We start from the raw sequence: 18983 nt of genomic DNA, 5'->3' as shown, positions 1-18983 counted from the left end.
GTCAGTTGAGAAAAGTTAAGTGAGTTGGGCAGGTGCAATTTCAGTGTCTTACGGAAGATGGAGACTGTTAGCAAGAGGTGTTTCCTGTCGTTTGGGCCACTGATTTGTAACTGATGAGGAGTCCGTGTAGTGTTGTCAGTCACTTGGGAGCTCACAAAGAAGCAGTAGTGTTGACCAGTGATGGACATAGGGTTTGAACTTTCACCTTCGTTAAGTAAGGACCCCTTTGAGTCGTCTGATTCTCTGCTCTAAAATTAGCTCAAGTTTTTGAATGGTGCCTGCTGGAAAGTGATGCCCAACAGCACCACAGGAAAGAGCCACAAAGACTTATAAAAAAAAAAAACCTTTTGGATGGAAGTCATTATGGCGAGAAAGGGTTCTTGTAGTGGAATATTTTGGCTTGTAAGTGTTCGTCTAAAATTGCAAGTAGCTGTGAAAAATTCTGGTTTCTAAAACCTGGCCTACAGTTGCAGGATAGAAGTCATACATTTTAGGACTGCAGTACCTCCAGAACATAAGTACCACAGTAATAAAAAAGGGAAACTAGGACTGAAACGTGAAGAAAGATCCGAGAGAAAAGCACTGAACTGCTCAGAAGAGCAGAGAGCAGCAGGCCAGCAGGAGTAAAAAAGATAACTGTGGTGCACCACTCAACTGGTCCATGCAATTGTGCATGCATCACAAGTGTTTGCCCCTAGAACACAAGCATGTCGTGCATGCACGGTCTGAAGCCAAGGCTTCAGATGCCCAGTGCAGGGGCACAAGTAACAGGCGATGCCAGGTCGCATTTGTGTTTGCCCCATTGCTAAAGTAAGAGCTGTGAGTAAAGCAAGGGTTCATGAATGAACTAGATCAAGTGAACCCCCATCAGAAAAGTGAAGCCCTGCTCAGAACGAGGTAGGAGCTCAAGGGATTGTTATGGCTGTGTTGAATGTGACATCTGGCCCTATGGGTTCTTCGTTCGGGGTGGTGTGTCTTTTGATGAGTAGGGGTGTGTGGATGGCATCGGGGGTTTGAGGGTTGTTGGGGGTAAAGTGGGAGAAGCAAATGGCAGAGCAGGAAACTGGTATGTGGAGCAGGGGGATTTTATGTAAATATATTTGTTTGGTAAATAAAAGTAGTAAACGTTATTAAAGGGCCTCAGGTCAAGTGAGGTATCTACAAGGTGCCAGATCATCTCCTGATAGCAGAGTTCTCACTCCAGCTGGATCAGGTCGATCATTTTACAATCCACTATTGATTTTTAACCGACTTTTGCTTAGCTGCCTTTGTGGATTTAAGATCTTGGCAAACCTCTTACTTCCTCCTCTGTGCCCACTCACAACTGACCCTCAGAGTCGTGTCTGGATTTCTCAGGAGTGGCTGATTTTGTATGACTTTTATGTATCCAAATGTTACCTTTATGCTTGAGGATTTGTTCATTGGATTCTGAATACTATCTACTTTAATAGATGAAAAGCAACTCGGGAATGCTGGCTGTGGGATTGTTAAGTGTTTCGAAAGGAACTAGGAAAGAAAATATACCCACGTGTCTGAATAACTATAGCCATAAATTACATTTGTTTTATATTGCTTATTCGAAGGGTAATAGACCGGTATTTCTGAATGGTTTGTTGTACAAGCTGCCCTGTTGTTGGTTCGTGTGTTGGATAGGCCATCATAGGGGTTCCATGGATGTTGCAGCATTTGTTGCACAGGTGGAGGTGGAGATTTTCGCTTGCAGTCATTCGAGTTGCACGACTGATGGAGTTATAGAGTAGGATATCGGAGGGGTGATTTAGGAGGCTATTGTAGGGATTGCATCAGTGTTGCAGGATTGTTAAAGGGCCATTGAAGATGTCTGGTTTAGCAGTCGCTACTAGGCAGTTCTAAAGATTGTATTACTGCTATAAGGGACACACAAGCTGTTATACCATCTTTACAGCTTTTGTGTGGATTGGGCTGATGTTTTACGTGTTGCTGAGGCCATGGTCAAGCTTAGGGAGCTGTTGTAAGGGATTTGTGGACAATTGTGGCAGGTCTCCATGATGGGTTGCATTTCAGCTTTTCACAGTACATAACAGAGGTTTCATGGCTGATGTGAGGTTTTCTGTAGTATATAAGAGCATTGTCAGTTCCTCATAACCCCTTGGCCCTACATGGTTATTTAGCTGTTCTAAAGTATAAACATACCAGAAAAGCGTGTTTGTGTAGTTCATCGTATGGATTGTGTGGCAATATGTGACTAGGTTTGCCCTGTTGTCATTTATTCGCTTCTAATAATGTGGTTTAAGACACTGTAGGCATTGCATAGGGAGTTGTATGGGTTTGGCATGTAATTATTTATAGCGTATGCTAAAAAATGAATTGCCTACAGGCGTACCCAATTCTAGCAAATTGGGGAATAGAGGCATGATGAAAACGTGATTTGCCTAGAATCAGACAAATTAGTCATGTGGGAGCCCAGGAATTGATTCCAAGCCTCTTAGTTTCTCAAACTGCAACATAAGCGCTAGACTCCCTCTCCCTTAGCACACGTTGTTATTCTGGATTAACTAAGTCATTGTATGAGTAGCCTGTCTGTTGACTATGTTGCTGTTCACTGTTGCGGGATTGGCTTGGGCTTCTGTTAGTGTTGGTGTTACAAAGGCTGTCGTAAGTAAGGCGTGCATCAACACGCATTCCCCAGAGCAGTTTGTTCGAGGGTGCTTGCAGGTCACTGCAGGGTTTCATTAGAAAATACACAGTTCAAAAATAAGAACCATTAAATGAAAGACTAGTCAAAGGAATTTCCATCATAAATGTAAAACAAATAATTGACAATACCCATCCAAAATCACTTCATGCCTGTGGGACTGGTGTGAGTTACGACTATAATAATGCTCTCGTATTTGGGGCTGTCTGGCTTTTACTGCAGGTCCTGTGGCTGATAAGTATGTATGTGTAAATTTTAGATACCACAAACATATTTTTGTTTGTGTGTGTGTGTATTTGTGTATGTTTGTGTTTTGAGTAGTAAATACTAGCTAGTATCATTATTTGACTATATTGTATTTTCGCACTATTTCATGATCACGACTTCTGTTTTGTGCTTTCACCAGAATTTGTTTCTCATATTCTCCTGCTTTTGCTGGGTTCAGGTGGTCATGCGTTCCTCTAGGAAGTGATTAGGGGTTTAATATAGCATATGAAATAAGTTATTCCACTGGAAGATGAATGTGTAAGGAGGTATTTCTTTAAAAGGCAAAACGTATTGAACCCACAGTAATACCAATAGAGTGGTTCAATGGAGTACAGTAGTAAAAACCTGATGTGCCTAGTGCTTAATTGTTAAGTTATGATCCAACACACAACTTAATTTTAGTCTGTAGGGGCAGAGCCATCCCCACTGACAGCCGATTCTCGTAAGCACTGTGGAAGGGCCATGGCTTTGGGACTACAGCACAGTAGCACTGCCGGCATAATCAACTGATGGGACAGAATTCTTAGGGACCAACCAAGTCAACTACATCTGCCTGATGCTGCTTAGAATAGCTAAGCTAGTTTGGGGCCCTTGCTGCAGCATTCGCTAGAAAATGTCCAGCGAGCACGACAACTCGGAACAGCAGACAGAAATTAATAGTCATGAGTTGTATATTGTCTCACCGTGTCCACGTAGCCTCCCTCGACTCTTGGTTTTCCATCGAGGCTTCTGGTGAATAAATACATTTGGAGGTGCCTTCGGGGTACTGGGTCATCAATCTTCTTGTATCTTGGAAGGAACAACTTGCGCTCAGTTTACCTTAATGCCTTCCGGGGACACATTACGCCAGTTGTTAATGATTTGTCAGAAAAATGTGAAAGCCCAATAAATTGAGAACCACAACTCATGGTCAAAAAATACTTTTCCATTGAGTTCCTTCAGGCCTGTGGCATGTTTAGGCCCTCAGGACTCCGGAGGCAATGGAACTTGACCAACGGACTAAAGTCTGAGGTCCAGAGTCCGGTATGAGCCCAGGTGTAACCCATTCCATGTCTCACAAAATGGAGGAGACTGTGAGTACCATGAGTCTCTGAACATCCAGAGAGCCCGCCATAAGCAATCTGAGACCTGTGCACTGAGTCCAGTACGTACCGCGGGCATGCATTGGACTTTGATGCCTGATGGTACTTCCTTGGATGGTCAAGTTATTTCACCAGCAAAGGTGAGTAAACCTTCTAATCCGAGCTAGTAATCCACTCCGCTCTTGTGTCTTTTACAATTCACCACTATATTGGCTTGAGTCATTGGACAGCCTCCTTCATTGTAGTTTATCCCTGACCCAGGCACCATCTAGGGCCTCGGAGGCTGAGCATTCAATGGGCTCCGCGCCAGCTCCTCTTCCTGGGGGTTCTCCTCAGCTTTCAGCAGTTCATCTGCAGACACAGCCTCTGGTCAGGACTTCTTCCTGACTTGTTTGTTCCAGCTGGAGCGTGATGGGTCGAAGAATTACCAGCAGGTCATTTTGAAAAGCAAACACTTCAACGTGTCCGTGGCCAAGCAGTCCAACATATATACAGATCTGGGGCATTGGAAGACGGCCAAGCTCCAGTTGGTAGGGAGGCATCTTTTCAGAATGTGGCTGTCAGCCTGTCAGCGACCAAAGGGGTGTGGGGCTTTTCTCTGAGCTGGCACACTGCAACCTTTGATTCGGGTTCCCCAGCCAGAGAGCTGAAAACAAGCCTCTGTGGAGGCAGGATGCGGGGCAGGGGCAGGGGCATAAGGGCACGCCGAGAGAGGAGCATTTCATGCTTATGTGAGCAAGGTCACAGAAGCCACCCGCAACACAGGGACACACTTACCGCAGACATGCATGCATGTAAAAGTTTATCACACACATACAGACCTACTAGTGGGATAAGGTTGTGCATGCGGGGAGGGGGAGAGGGCACACTGGAAAGGGGTATTTCAGAGACCGCAAGATAACCCTTTGCAACTGACTAGCTTATGAGGTGAGGTGTTCCTTGTAAAACTGCTTTAGGGAGAAAGGTTCGATGCATTGTACTCTTTATCATGGTAGATGTATATTTTAGTATGCTTTTTATTTTTTGTGTACATTTTTGGTGTTTGATTTGCAGTCGTCCATGTTTTGGCATGCCACTCATTTATAGGGCCCATTCAGGAGAGAGCATTTGCAGTAGCAATAATCAAACTAAAGCTGGTGCCACCCTGGGCATGGTCCTGCAGCAGACCCCCAGTACCAATGGGGGACGGGAGGAAGTATTTAGTGGGTGTGAAGAATAAATATGAAACCTGACCCTGTTTCCAGTGACGTGGGTGTGTACGACTGAGGGCCCTTGTGCGACGCGCCACTGGTCCGTTGACCTGCGTCCGTTGGCGCCTTTTGGGCTCGACTCCGAACAGTTAACGTGTGATTGGAGCTACAACTGCCGATTATAAATGTGGCTTTCCTGCCAGCCTTCCTTCGCTATTTATACACTCTGCGGTTCCACCTCGGATGAGGCACCGCGTGGGCAGACCTGGCCGCGGTGGCGAGCCCTGCGGCCCTGGCACCGGTCCCTTGGTCTCTTCAGTGGGCTCGGTGCTGACTCCGGGCAGGCGTGCCTCGGCCACGCCCTGGACCCGGCAGCCCTTGCTCAGCACCCCTGGCGTGGCGGTGGGTCTTTCTTCGCCCACACTATAAAATGTCTGGCCTCAGTTGGCGAACTTTCAAATCGTGTGTGCAACAGGACGGAGGGGGTGGGGTCGGTCTGCATTTTTACAGCTTGCAGTGTAACAACTTACTTCCTATTTAGCCCGTAATTTAAATGACTCCTCAACTTTCACCTGAACCTGACACGAAGACATACAGGTACAGATTGGAGGGCAGGGGCAGGGCAGAAGTCAGTCACATTTTGTAAGTCGAATCGGCAGCTTAGATTTGAAAGGCTCGTGCAACCCAGTCAAGCCAATGAGCAGCCCTGTGTAAAATAATTTTTGATAGGGCTCATATAACTGAATATGTTGCGTGTTTTCCCAATTCTGGAGCGTAGAGTTGTGCAGTGCCCTAAGCAGAAAGTCTTCGATGGATACCCAACGAGACTGCTCCGGTTTGCGTTATAAGTGTTTTTTAACACCGTATTCGAAGGCAGCCTGTTGCGAAATCGCACGAGTTCCTGACGATGTCCATTGGCTGAGGTTAAATCAAGCATGAATTCCATCCCTCACTAATGAGGCACCATAAGTGCAAAAGGTATGCACAAACGCGCACCTGTTGCTGGACCCTGTGCTTGCATTTGCCACATGACTCTAGCTTAAAAAGAACAGTTGATGGACAGAATGCAGAACAATGTCCTACATTCACCCCAGTACAGAGATCTGGGCCTAAAGTCATCGTTTTTTTGCTCACCATGCCGTTCCAGTTTGGACCCAGCCATATGCAAATCAGTCTTGACCCTGCACCCAGTGGGAACAGTCCAGCCCAAACTGCCAAGCTAGGTCCTCCCTGGACTGGAAACAAGCATCCTAGTACCGGTTTCGGGCTTTAAGCCCTCATCAGCCAGGATAGCTTGATTCCAGTGACATGGAGAGCACGGGACCCACATTTGGGCATACCCGTCCCACTCGGGTGACAAATGCAAAAACAACAGTTGATGGACAGAATGCAGATCAATGTCATACATTCACCCCAGTACAGAGATCTGGGCCTAAATCCATAGTTTTTTTGCTCACCGTGCCATTCCAGTTTGGACCCAGCCATGTGCAAATTAGTCTTGACCCTACGCCCAATGGGAACAGTCCAGCCCGAACTGCCAGGCCAGGTCCTCTCTGGACTGGAATCCAGCATCCTAGGACCGGTTTCGGGTTTTCAGCCCTCATCAGCCAGGATAGCTTGACTCTAGTGGCATGGAGAGCACGAGACCCACGTCTTGTATTTGCTTTGTTCGCCCTAAGTTGGCAGTGTATGCCCAGACTTTGATCCCTTGTTCACTTGTCACTGGATTCAAACTAGCCTGGCTGATGAGGGCTTAAAGCCCGAAACCGACATGGCTTGGCAGTTCGGACTGGACTGTTCCCATGAGGCACAGGGTCAAGACTGATTTGCATATAGCTGTGTCTGAACTGGGGTGGCAAAGTGAGCTAAAGAACGATGATGGATTCAACCCAGATCTGTGACTGGGGGGGTGAGTGTCTGAAAAGTTTCAGCGCTCCGTCCATCATCTCCTTGTGTTTACAGGACTCAAGCTTGGCTTCATTAACGAAGGCCTGCAAGTGTGTGACAGTTCACTTGGGGCTTTCCTTCACATGGCTGGTTGCCATTCCGGCTTGCCCCGTTTCAGGACTGCGGGCCAATGGTTGTGATGATTCCTCACTCACACCATTCACCTCTATTTTGCACCTTCTGATGTCTTTGTGGCGCTTTTTGCTCCAGATTCACTTATGGTTGGGTGCCCCTTTGTTCACTGTCACCTGCCACGGTGACCACCTTGCTCCTGGGTTTGAGCACCTTCTGTGTGCGCAAATCCTGGGCTCCGGGCCCTGCACCAGTTAAAGCCTACGGCCACCTGGAAGGGAAGCCCGTTGTTAACCTGTGGGTTGCCCTGTTCCCTCCTTGAGGGGACCTGGTCTGATGGCCCAAACCAGACTGTTCATATTGGAACAAGACCGAGTCTCGTTTGTAAATGAATGGTTGGCTGGTGTGTCAAAGTGGGCAAAAAAACGATGGATTGGAATGCTGCTCAGAGTAATTACCAGCGGCGAGGCAAGCATTCCGCAAACCACTTTTTTCCGTTTTCGAAGTGTTCTCCGAAAGGCCAAAAAGCTGACGAGAGTCAGTTCAATGTCAGAGAAAGCGACGTTGTACTGAGTCTGCGCAGCTCTCCTGACTTCATAGAGACCTCGGCCTGTGGAGACTTCTCACAGAATCCCTCGCCTCTGGCGCGCGCCCGTCTGCGAGTTAAACCCCATCTCCTCCTCCCCGCCCTCGGTCCTGTGTTTCATTAGACTGAGTGCCTCTGCCCAGGACTTCATTACCTAAGAGCTTCATCCGTCATTCTGCCTTTAATGCGCCCCATTCTTCCTGCGCTGCTGCATCGCAACCTTCGACCCCGCCCGCGCCCTCCTGTACTTGAGATTCTCATTTTCATGCAAGTGGAGATTCAGAGAGATGTACAGACACCGCGCCAGGCCTGCCCCGGGCCTGTGGAAGAGGGAGGGAGTGGCGTAGATTTATATCAGTTTATATCAGGAGATGGGTGACTAGCAGTGCTTAATCTGTAAAAAATGAAGCGCCAGGGCCCTTCTCGGAAGGCCACTGCAGCCTGTACCACCCTTACCCGGCCAGCGCTGCCAATGACAGTAGCAACATAACACCTAACCATCACACTCCTACAAGTGTGACAATTCAGACTGTCCCAGGCCACATCAAGCTATAATAATGTCATGAGAGTCTGGTATTATTTATTTCGAAATTGAAAAGACAGCACCACCATGTGGTGGACTGTCACTAGAGTCGGTGCTGACAATTAAGTGCTGAGCACCGGAAACCACCGGCACAAATTAAGCACTGCGACAAGGAAATGGTGGTGTTAATCTAAGCCAGCAGTGTAACTGCAGTAGAGCGAGGAAGGGTAGATACAGTAGCAGTGTTTAACTCCTCCGCACCATGAATGTAGTGAAAGGAGTTAAGGCGTGAGGAAGGCGGCAGCACAGGGTATCACTAGAAGGTATTCACAGGAAGGGTGGCTACGCATGATGTTGCACTGCTCCCTGAGCGTGAGGGCAGAATCCGTCCCTGTGCAGAAAACCTAGAATTATAGGTGGGGAACAGTGGATTTCGGGGGTGTTTTTCACAGAGGGGTTCTGATTTACATCAGCTAGACAAAGAGAGTGAAGCTCGAGTTGTTCATGGAATCACTCGGTACCCTGAGGTGAAAAACATCCAGGGCGGACGTGAAACTTAAAACATCCCTGGCAAAAATAAAAAAATTCAGCCCGCATGGGCAGACTTGCTAATGTGCGCTTGAATAAGAGCAACTCTTTCAAGTTGCGGCCGGGATCGGTAATGAGCACCACCGTTCCTAGAGGCTCGACGCGGCCTCCAAGTGACAATACCGGCCTCCTGGGTCTCAAGCCTCCCGGGAAATTGCCTGCATGCCCGGCTGGCCAGTCCGGCCTTGAAAACATCCCTGTTATTCAATTTTACCCAATCATAATTGTATGTTATATATGGCCCCAAAAACCATCTGCCCATGTCTTCAACTACTGCACTGGAGCGAAGACTAATGGGAGAGCTATACATAAAATGGCTTTTTCTCCCTGACACAAATGTGAAAAATAAATATCTTACTTGCTACCCGTAACCAAAACCCACTACCTTCTATGCCAGGGGTTTTTAAACTGAGGGGCTGTGTCCCCCCCCCAGGGGAGGCTCAAGTGATCCCAGGGGGGCCAGTCTCAAGCCAAAATAAGCATTATGCTGATAACAGGACTTTGTTCTCCATGGGAAAAACATGAGCAGCAGTAAGCCGCTCTGCAATGGAACATCACTAATATCTTTTTCCATTTATACCCTGGTAAGGGGGTGTCAAAAGAGGAGGGGCTTCATATATTCTTCTAACCCCTCACCCCCATTTCTAATAATCCTACTGTGGATGCGTTTGCATATTAGTAAGTAAGGCCTGACCAGAATAGTATGTTTGACAATCATGTATTTGATTGTTTACCTTCAATGTTTAGTTTAAGTAAGTCTAAACATATTAAAACATTGCCAGTTTAATAGCATAATTGTCAAAAAAATTGAGGGGTGGTCAGATTATTTTTATTTTGCAGGGGGGCGCAGCATCAAAAACTTTGAAGACAGCTGTTCTACGCTGTCCTCCCCACTCCTGCAGCTGTGCTTTCGGCTTTCAGTCAAAGCAGACGAGCAGAGCTGCGCCACCGGCTCTCAGAGAGGAGCCCTGTCACCTGGCCTGCAAGGCCTTTATGACCTCGCAACCGTGGATAACCAGTTTTGTTTTCAACTGTTGTGATGTCACAGCAAGGAGTTATGACTTTCAGAAACTGAAATAAATGTGAGAGGCTCTCTAGGAAAACCATACATAAGAAGGCTTTAGATAAACTCCGCGACTGTCTAGAGTTAGTGAAGGCAGAGCTGGAGACTAGGCGGTGTGTACAGTGGTCCAGCTGTCTATAGGATAACAATCGGTGAGTGCCCACCCTTGCTGATCACAGTGGGATGCCTTTTGGGAATTTTTTTGAGGGATTTTTTGTGCACTAGTTTAAAAACAAAAAAGGGTGCCATACAATGCCTGCAACCTATGAGCTGTGCTTATGAAAAATGATAACATCCCTGAATCCTTAGACGTGGATTGGATCGCAGCTCACCTGTCCACTGGAGTCACTGAGGGGCTGCAAGACCTACCCTACGTTGGATGGTTGTGTTAGGTTAATGCACGTGTGTTTTTTTTTTTTTTTTGCAGTTTTATATAAAAGGAACTTGGACCAATGTCATTCGAGCAATGTGCATGAGCACCAGATTCCATTACACAATATCAGATTACTTTTTTTTTCTAGACGGGGAGATTATGATTTGCTCACTGGACTCGAACCTGGTTCCCTAATTCTCAAGTCGGCTGCTCTGGCCGTTACACCACATCTTTCCCACATCCCCCATTCTTGTTCGTCCTTCTTGGAGGGCGGTACCCCAGCAGACGCCTGTCCTCACTTTGCATTCCGCACGTCTCTTCGCTGCAGGGGCAGCGCAAGGACGAGCACTCCGCATCTCACTTTCAAAAGGACCATTCTGGTGGGACGGATTGTGGAATGATGTTTATTATCTGCAGTCCCATATCTTAATTATTAAAGGACCTTGATTCTCCTCTACATGACCACGTTTCCCCCACTCTCTCTTTCCTCCTGGCACCTTGCCAGGCTCGTAAGACAAGAGGGTCCAGAGGCACGGAGAAGGTGCGTGATGGATCGGATGGTGGCCCGGAAGGATGTCTGAGGTCATAAATTACAGAAAGGTTCTTGAACGAGGGCCAGTGCTTGAGCAGGATTGTGCATCAGTGTAAAGGTCCTAGTCACTTAGCGCTGTTCTCTGCCGCAGAGCTCCGGCCAAGCCGCAGCTCCGCTTATATTGGTGAAAGACCTGGATTCTGGCTTAATATCTTAAGGGAAGGGATCACAAGGGTTGAAGGGTCTAAGTCAGTTTCAGTTTGCCTCAAGCAGAAACTGTAAGTTAAATTAAGTCATAAATATACAGTTCTTCAGTGGCTCGTCCCTTAGCAACCCCAAGCTATATTCACAGAAAAAAAGAGCAGCGTTGGCCTTTGGATGGCCGCACTGGTGTCGGCACTTCGGTATAGATAGCTAGTACTCAACCTTTTGTGATCCAAGTGATCGGGAACCACCAAACATGAACAGAAACCGACACAAAAGTGGGAACGCTCAATACGTTTAGGAAATTCAAAGAACGTTCACTAAATCAAAATGTTCATCATAGCTAGATAGACAAATAAATGTTACTTCTTTTCAGTCCTTCATGAAGCGAGAGCCATAATAAGGTATCCATATATATATATATATATATATATATATATATATATATATATATATATATATACAGAGGGAGAGACAGAGATTGAGATTACAAATTGACACACAGTGAAGGACACACAGTTGAACCAAACAAAAACCTTATGGGTCCTCACACACGTGCAAAAAATGTAGTAACATAAGACATGCTTGACAAAAAGATATATACATTTCTAAATTATGATCCAAACCATTAGTACATGATTCGCTCCTGTTGTGAATTGAGATAAACTCTTGGAAGCCAGTAGTCAGGTAGCCAGTCACATAGGTTATAAGAAGTGATTTTTTTGTAGAATTTATGTCTTGGTTACAGGTTATAATTAGGGCTCCCAGTTTTATGGTATTCATATTTTTGTCATTTCCGTTAGTATTTATCCATATTTCTTTTTTTGCAAATTTTACCCGTATTTGTCCAGATCTATGTTAGATTTTGTGAAAAAATGAAGATGAAATGTGTACAGTCTGCATTTATTTAACCAGTTCATGTGCACTCGTGCCTGAATGCCAGACAGGTTTCAATGATATATACTCACACTCAGATGGTAGAATATGCACTTGTAAGAGAACATGTACATTTTAGTATCAAGGTTATGCAAATCTACTGCTGTTTAACCCCTTCGACGCGCATGACGGAACGGTTCCGTCATGCACGTCGGTTGGGCTGTGCTTATGACCGAACCGTTCCGTCATGGCCCCGCCCGCGCTCAGAACCTTCAGCGTGGCGCGGAAATCTGCGCCGCGCTGAAGGGGTTAAGGCTTTTTACAAAAAATCCTATATTTTTTTAATCCCCTTGCCTGTTAATCTGCACAGCTACTGTCCTGGCAGTCATGATTGACAGCATTTAGAATCACTCAAAAACTACCCAATTTCAGTTTTCATCCACATTTAAAAACTAATACAGACAGGAAAATAAATGGTTTTCTGTCTATTTATCTGTAAAAATCAGTGAAAATGGAAAACAGGGAGCCTTAGTTATAATTAAGATGGTAGATGCTCCCCCGGAGCAGCGTCCTATCTGCTCAGCCCACTGTCTCCAACTGACCTTCATATCAACCAGGCACACATTAACATTCCATTACATCACACTGACACTGACTGAGCAGCAGGAAACTAGGAAGTATGGAGAAGATGCGTAGCAACAACACCGGTTACAGCACATCTCCCCCCCCCCCCTTAGTGAAACTGCTGAAAATAGCAGTAGTGATCAGAAGGAAATACAAAATTAATCAGTCCCCTAAATCTTCGAACTCATAAATCATTAATTACAAAAAGACAAAAGATGAAAGTAAATGATCAAACAGTCCTAGAAACATTTGATTCATAAATAATCAAATTGGGTAAATCCTCTGCAGGACTTAGGGAACTAATGACACCCCCAGCATCACTAGGATGCACACTCACCCCGTAATGCAACACAATAGAACATTAGGGTGTGACACCACACGCTCCCTTAGGGAGGACACTAGTAACACCAGGACTCAACAAACAGATGGATGGACACTTTGTAACACTAAGGTGCACAACACCTACAATGCAACACTTGGGTACAAGACCCCTACAACTCTCCCTAACCCTTAAGAAGGACACTTCGTAACACGAGGATACACAACACCTACCAACTCAACACTAGAGCACACAACCCCTACAACTCTCCTTAACCCTCAGAAAGGACACCCCAACACTAGGATACACAACCACTACAAACCCAACACTATAACTCTTAGCCTTGGGAAGGGCACTTCGCAACACTAGGGTACCCAACCCTGCGAACGTAACACTAGTGTACACAACCCTTACAACTCTCCTTAACCCTTGGGAAAGACACTTCGCAACACAAGGGTGCACCACCCCTGCAAACGCAACACTAGAGTACACAACCCCTACAACTTTCCTTAACCCTTAGGGAGGACACCCAAACACTAGGATACCCAACCCCTGCGAACGCAACACTTGGGTACACAACCCCTACAGTCACCCTATACTGCATCACACATGCCGCACACCTAACAGGATCAGGGGTGTAAGACCACATCACCCCCGTATGTCAGTGTGGTAAAAAGACGTGGACCACACTCATCGCCAGTGTTGTAAATGAAGATACGCTCTTGTAGACAAGTGGTAGGGTAGCCAGTCACATTGGTTATTAGAAATGGATTTATTGTAGAAGGCATGTCTTATTTCCAGGTCATAAGTAAGGTGGTGAATGCTCCACCAGGAGCAGCGTCCTTGCTGCTCAGCCCACTCTCTCCAACTGACCTTTGACCAGGCACACATCAACATTCCAACACGTCACACTCACACTGGCTGAGCAGCAGGGAACTAGGAACTATGGAGAAGATGCATAGCAAAAACACAGGTTACAACAACTCCCCACAGTGATTACAAACATTGATGTAGTGCATCTTATAGAAAAATATCCTATTGGATACAGCGCTGTAGAAAAATACAGGTCTCTGAAAACCAGGTGTTACTTGTTAAAAAAAAAAAGTGTCACTCAAGATATAAACATATCTCAGTTTACTCACTTCAGGAAGTTTCATGTTGTTTTTCTGAATAAATGAAGAACCAGAATACATGGGTCGATCGTGTACAATCACTCCCCAATCTATCCAGCTACGATGAACATTTTGATTTGTTGAACTTTGTATGAATTTCCAAAACATATTGAGCAAACCCAAGCTATGTACATTCCAGTGTCGAGAGTACGACTTTAATTGTACTTGCTGTCTAAGGTAAAATGGGTGCTGTTTCTTACAGATATCCCACCCTGCTCCTTTGCCTGTTTTCCCTCTGAAAGTTCCCCGTTATTAGGTCTCGCCTAGGCAGCGCTTGCGCTGTCTCTTCGAGACATGCTGTATACAGGATATGTGAATAAAGCTCCGCCTACTTTACGTCCATCTTTTTAACTGGCTCCTGTCCCTGTCCTTGGTAAATGGTGGCTTTTCATTGGGCAATAGGCCTAGTAGTCCCGCTTTAGTAACTGCCTTGTCTCTTCTTGTAACCTCCCATGAGGACACCCCCTGTTACATGTGTTGTTACTCCCTAGATCTTAGTTACAGCCTCAAGGAACAATTTTTTTAAAAGGCTTCAGGCAGGTCACACACTTGGTCCTAAGCTAGGCTTGCAGTGCTTACTTCACTCACAATCTCACATTTATTTGAGAGCGTCTACTAATTTCCCTTCATCATCTCCACACAGAGTAGAACCTAATCGGGAATTAATTATTTTGTCATATTTCAAAGCTACTAATTTTATATATGGACATAGCTAGTTGAATATACTTGTGGTACTGTCTTGCATGCAATGCATTATGGGTAGCGTAGATTTACCATTTCTTCAAAGTTCATGATGCTCACTAGGGACCTCTAGCCACAGCTTGTGCTACTGCACCTAGACAAGCAGTGCTGGTGCCTTGCACGCTAGGGACATCTGGCCGCAGCTTGCTGTACTGCATCTACCACAATTCATTTATATTAGACCTTCTATAAATGTCCTTTCATCAGCTCCACATAGAGTACAACCTAATCTGGAATTAATATAATAATTATTTTGTCACATTTCAAAGCGACTAATTGTATTTGTACTTTGTACTTATAGTCGTTGCTTATGAGAAGCAAGGCTGGCAGTAACTGCGCCTCTTTTACTGCCAGCCTTGTTGTTCATAAGCAAGGACTATAAGCACACAATGCGTGTTTAGGCACCGCTTGCAGGTTTTCAAAACACATAAATAAAAGACGTCATTTACAATGGCCATAGCTCAAATTCTCGAAATGCGAGACCTATTGCATTGCAAATGCTTGTTGTTTTCAGATGGTGGTCTTTGAGTCCATCAATAGGGTTTCGGTGGTAAGGTGGCATTAAAGTCAATATGAGTGAGGACTGGAAAGCTTAACCTTTATCATACATTTTATTACCAGCGTGGTTGGAAGTACGTGTTATAGGGGGCCACCTCTCCCGGAAAGTGTTTCGGTATAGTGTGTTGGTTGGTGAAATATACTTCTCAGGACACTGCAACCACAGAGCTCCTTTTAGGTTTGGAGTGGATCGATGCACACAATAGCCTTCCACCCCTCAGTATCCCGGTAGCGCTTGGATTTTTGGTGGGAATTTCCCAAATCAATGTATCTTTGTATTTTCTTGTAAGTGATTGAATTGATTTGTTGATCCGTGTGATTCTGCAGATCATTAGTCACGGAAGCATCCCTTTTCTTTCTTCCTTTTTGCATTTTCAGGTGTTTGAATGTTTCTTGTGTTTGCTGCGAGGGAGGGACATAGTTTTGCAGATTATACAGCAAATGAGGTTTGGCAGATTTGTTTATTTTTGTAAAGGGCTTTTGAAAAGCTGAGGGTCTAGTTTAGAACTGTGTGCACTGTTCTGTGAATATCTTTAAAAATTAGCTTAGACCAACAATTGGCCCTTGCCTTGGAAGTTTCTGTGGACAATTCAGAGTGCCTTGAAGGATGAGAATCAGTGAGGCATTTAGAACACTGGTGTAATGCATTTGAGGAACTAGTAGGAGGGATGCACGGTTGTATTGGGCTGTGGTGTCGAGTGTGGTATCGAAGACTCTGGTACAAGCATAAGGCCAATCACAGTGGGAATGTGTGGGGCCAGTCCAAAATGAGGATCAATAGCAGAGGTCTTAAGTTCTGGTTTTTTTTTTTGGGGGGGGGGGCAATGCCTTTTAAGAGTTAACATTCTGTTTACGACTGCAATATTCATGATCCTAAGGCACATTATTCAATATTGGAAGCTGTTCTCGTTTGATATGAATCTACTGGGTTTAGTTTGTGCTCCTTGGTTTTCTTCACATGCACTGTGTGAATTTGCTGGTTCTCCCAGTCCGTACCACAGCTACTACAGGATGCAGGTTTCAAACTTTAGATGCGGGCTCGTGCTGTCCCAAATGGACTTGGCATGTTGCATTCTGGGAGTTACATCCAAGAGTCCGGTTTCCCTTTCTTAATTGCCTTAAACAAAATTGTGTGCTGGAAGGGGTCCCAGCGCCTTCTGGTCCTGGTGATGTCATGGACCTGGGCTCCTCACCAAGCCGTAAAATGAAACAGCTGCTGCGCCTTTGGACTGAACTAGATCGGAAAGTTAAGGACGTTGGTTGAACGCAGGCTGACATGCTGGCCCACTGGTACCCAATCTTCGCTCCCCCCTCTTGATAGAGAGGCCAGGGAATGTCTTGTTGATGGGAAGCAGAGTCCAAGCATTTTGTGTAGCACTTGGTGAACTTGGCTACGCATTCCAGGAACGTCCTTGGTTTTAGTGCTCGCCGAGGGTGCGGGATTGAGAGCATTGGATTTGGATAACCATATTAGTAACTTTGTCTATTTTTTGACATGGCAGCCTTGCTGAAAGTATATACTTGAGATCCAAAAAAGAGAATCCTTTCTGAATCCAGAGAGTTGAGACGTCCCTTCGCAATTGAAGGTGGTATGGGGATACGTCCTCCCTAGTGTATCTACATTAAACAAACGAGTATCCCTCCTAAGACCACAGGTGTGGTCCTTAAAAAACAGAGTGGCAGAGTGTAGAGGGGTGGGCCACCCCAAGTGGGTACAGTGGCTCTGCGCAACTAGTGCGTGGAAGTAGAAAATTCCTTTTTTATATATATAACCCTCACACACTCTAGTTGTGTCATGCTTTATCATAGGGTTCAACTACTAAGAAGGGGGACCTCTGGTAAGTGATGAAGGCAGGTACGGCAGGGGAAATAAGGACAACCAACAGAAATACCTGCCAAAATTATTCGAAAAAGGCCCTGTGGAGGGTCCTACTGTTAATAACCACACACCGTAGCAGACCAGGTCAAAATTAAAAAAAAAACCCAACAATGATGTCATTTAATCACAATAGTCGAACAAATTTATTTTTCTGTATTTTCAACACCATTTTGTTATATATAAATACATCTATTGCAAAACAACATTTCAGAATTCACATTAATATAATAACTCAGTCCCACACGCCTCATTCAAAAACCGCAATCATACTATCACCCATTCCACAATGACATCATCCTATACAACACACAGTTTTTGTTCATAAAAATAAAGGAACATCAAGATAATAGAACTGCCATATGATGGTTGAATGACAGGTTGACAGTTAACATCCACAAAATATGGGTAGTGGAATTTCGACTACCCAGCAGCCTTAAAAATGCCAACGTGCGTTTCGGTGACAAGCCCCCGCTGGGGCTACACCTTCATCAGGGCGAGGATGGACAAGTGGTGTGGGACAGACACACCTGTAATCACAAAAGAAGTATGTACAATTTCAAAATACATAATGTTATATAGAAACAACGATACAGTACTCAAAAAGGTTTATTTGTCACTTCAGATATGCCATGATGAGAATAGAGTGTGCAACCAAAATAAGATAAAGGAAGAAAAAAGGGAAAGATGAAGAAAATGAGATAAACTCAGAACATTATCGTGAAAGAATAATAGATAGTGCGTTGTCCTCAAAACCATATGGTTGTCAGGGAAAGATAAACCACCGAAAAAATAAAAGATAAAGGAAAAACACCCAATCAAAGTGTTAGAGACATAAGAAGGGTACATGTTTCACCTTGTCACCCATCGATGAGTGGTATACCAAAAGGCATTCTCTTATATGGTGCTTATATATAGGGTTCACCCACACTCCTAAAGGTCAGGGTGGTCTTGACCGTATTCCAGGGAGCACTTACAAGAAGGGTGACCAGGGGGCTTAATTTAAGATTAAAAATGCCTCATCTTCTCCAAAGTATCCCTTTATTAGCGGAGAAGATGGGGAAAGTAAAAACAATATCTTGTTGGTAGTATGGTCTATTAGGGTCCTATGACCCGATATTATACCGAAGTGTTTCAGCCCTACTCTAAGGCCCAAAAAGGTCATGGAGATATCTCTAATACGAAGTGGACACAGAGGCAAAAGGATTTCCTCATTTACATGGGGCACGCCCCCATACAAACAAAGGAATGCCCCCTGAAGATAGCGCTGGCGCTTTGTGTGCCCCAGCGCTATCGGTATTACAGAAGGTGCTGCACAAGCGTCTGTGGCCCCTTCTGTAATAGCAAAGTGCCCACAAGGCACGCAAAGTGGGTGCAAAGGCTCGTTGTGCCCCTGGGGCACCTTCTGTAATACGGCCCCAGGTCTAAAGATGCAAAGGCCATTGTAATCAGTGCCACTGGACCTTTTCCTTTCCTGCCTGACTTTCTGTCCCATGCTAAGTAGGTGATTTTTATTCGTAGTGCTGAAACTACTGTATGTTAGACAATGGCATTATGCAGGCAGGTCCTTGGTGTATTGTGAGGTTGGAGTTGAAGGGGGTAACAAAGCCCACTCTCATTCTATCAAACAAAACATATAATTTTAGCATGGGTTTACCTTTCATTTCCCTATAACTATGCAGTGTCTGACTGCATATACTATCACTTTACACAAAT

The 18983-nt window shown here is 45.2% G+C and overlaps 1 protein-coding gene across 4 annotated transcripts in view; it reads left to right on the top strand.

The window, feature by feature from the left end:
- Positions 1-18983, top strand: part of SH3PXD2B (SH3 and PX domains 2B) — a 339606-nt gene that overhangs the window by 213548 nt on the left and 107075 nt on the right. The gene's annotated exons all lie outside the window — the stretch shown is intronic.

This window comes from Triturus cristatus, chromosome 7 (assembly GCF_964204655.1).
Source record: "Triturus cristatus chromosome 7, aTriCri1.1, whole genome shotgun sequence".
NCBI classification, from domain to species: Eukaryota; Metazoa; Chordata; class Amphibia; order Caudata; family Salamandridae; genus Triturus; species Triturus cristatus.
Note: the sequence above shows the minus strand (reverse complement) of the source record. Positions and strands in the feature narration are given on the sequence as shown.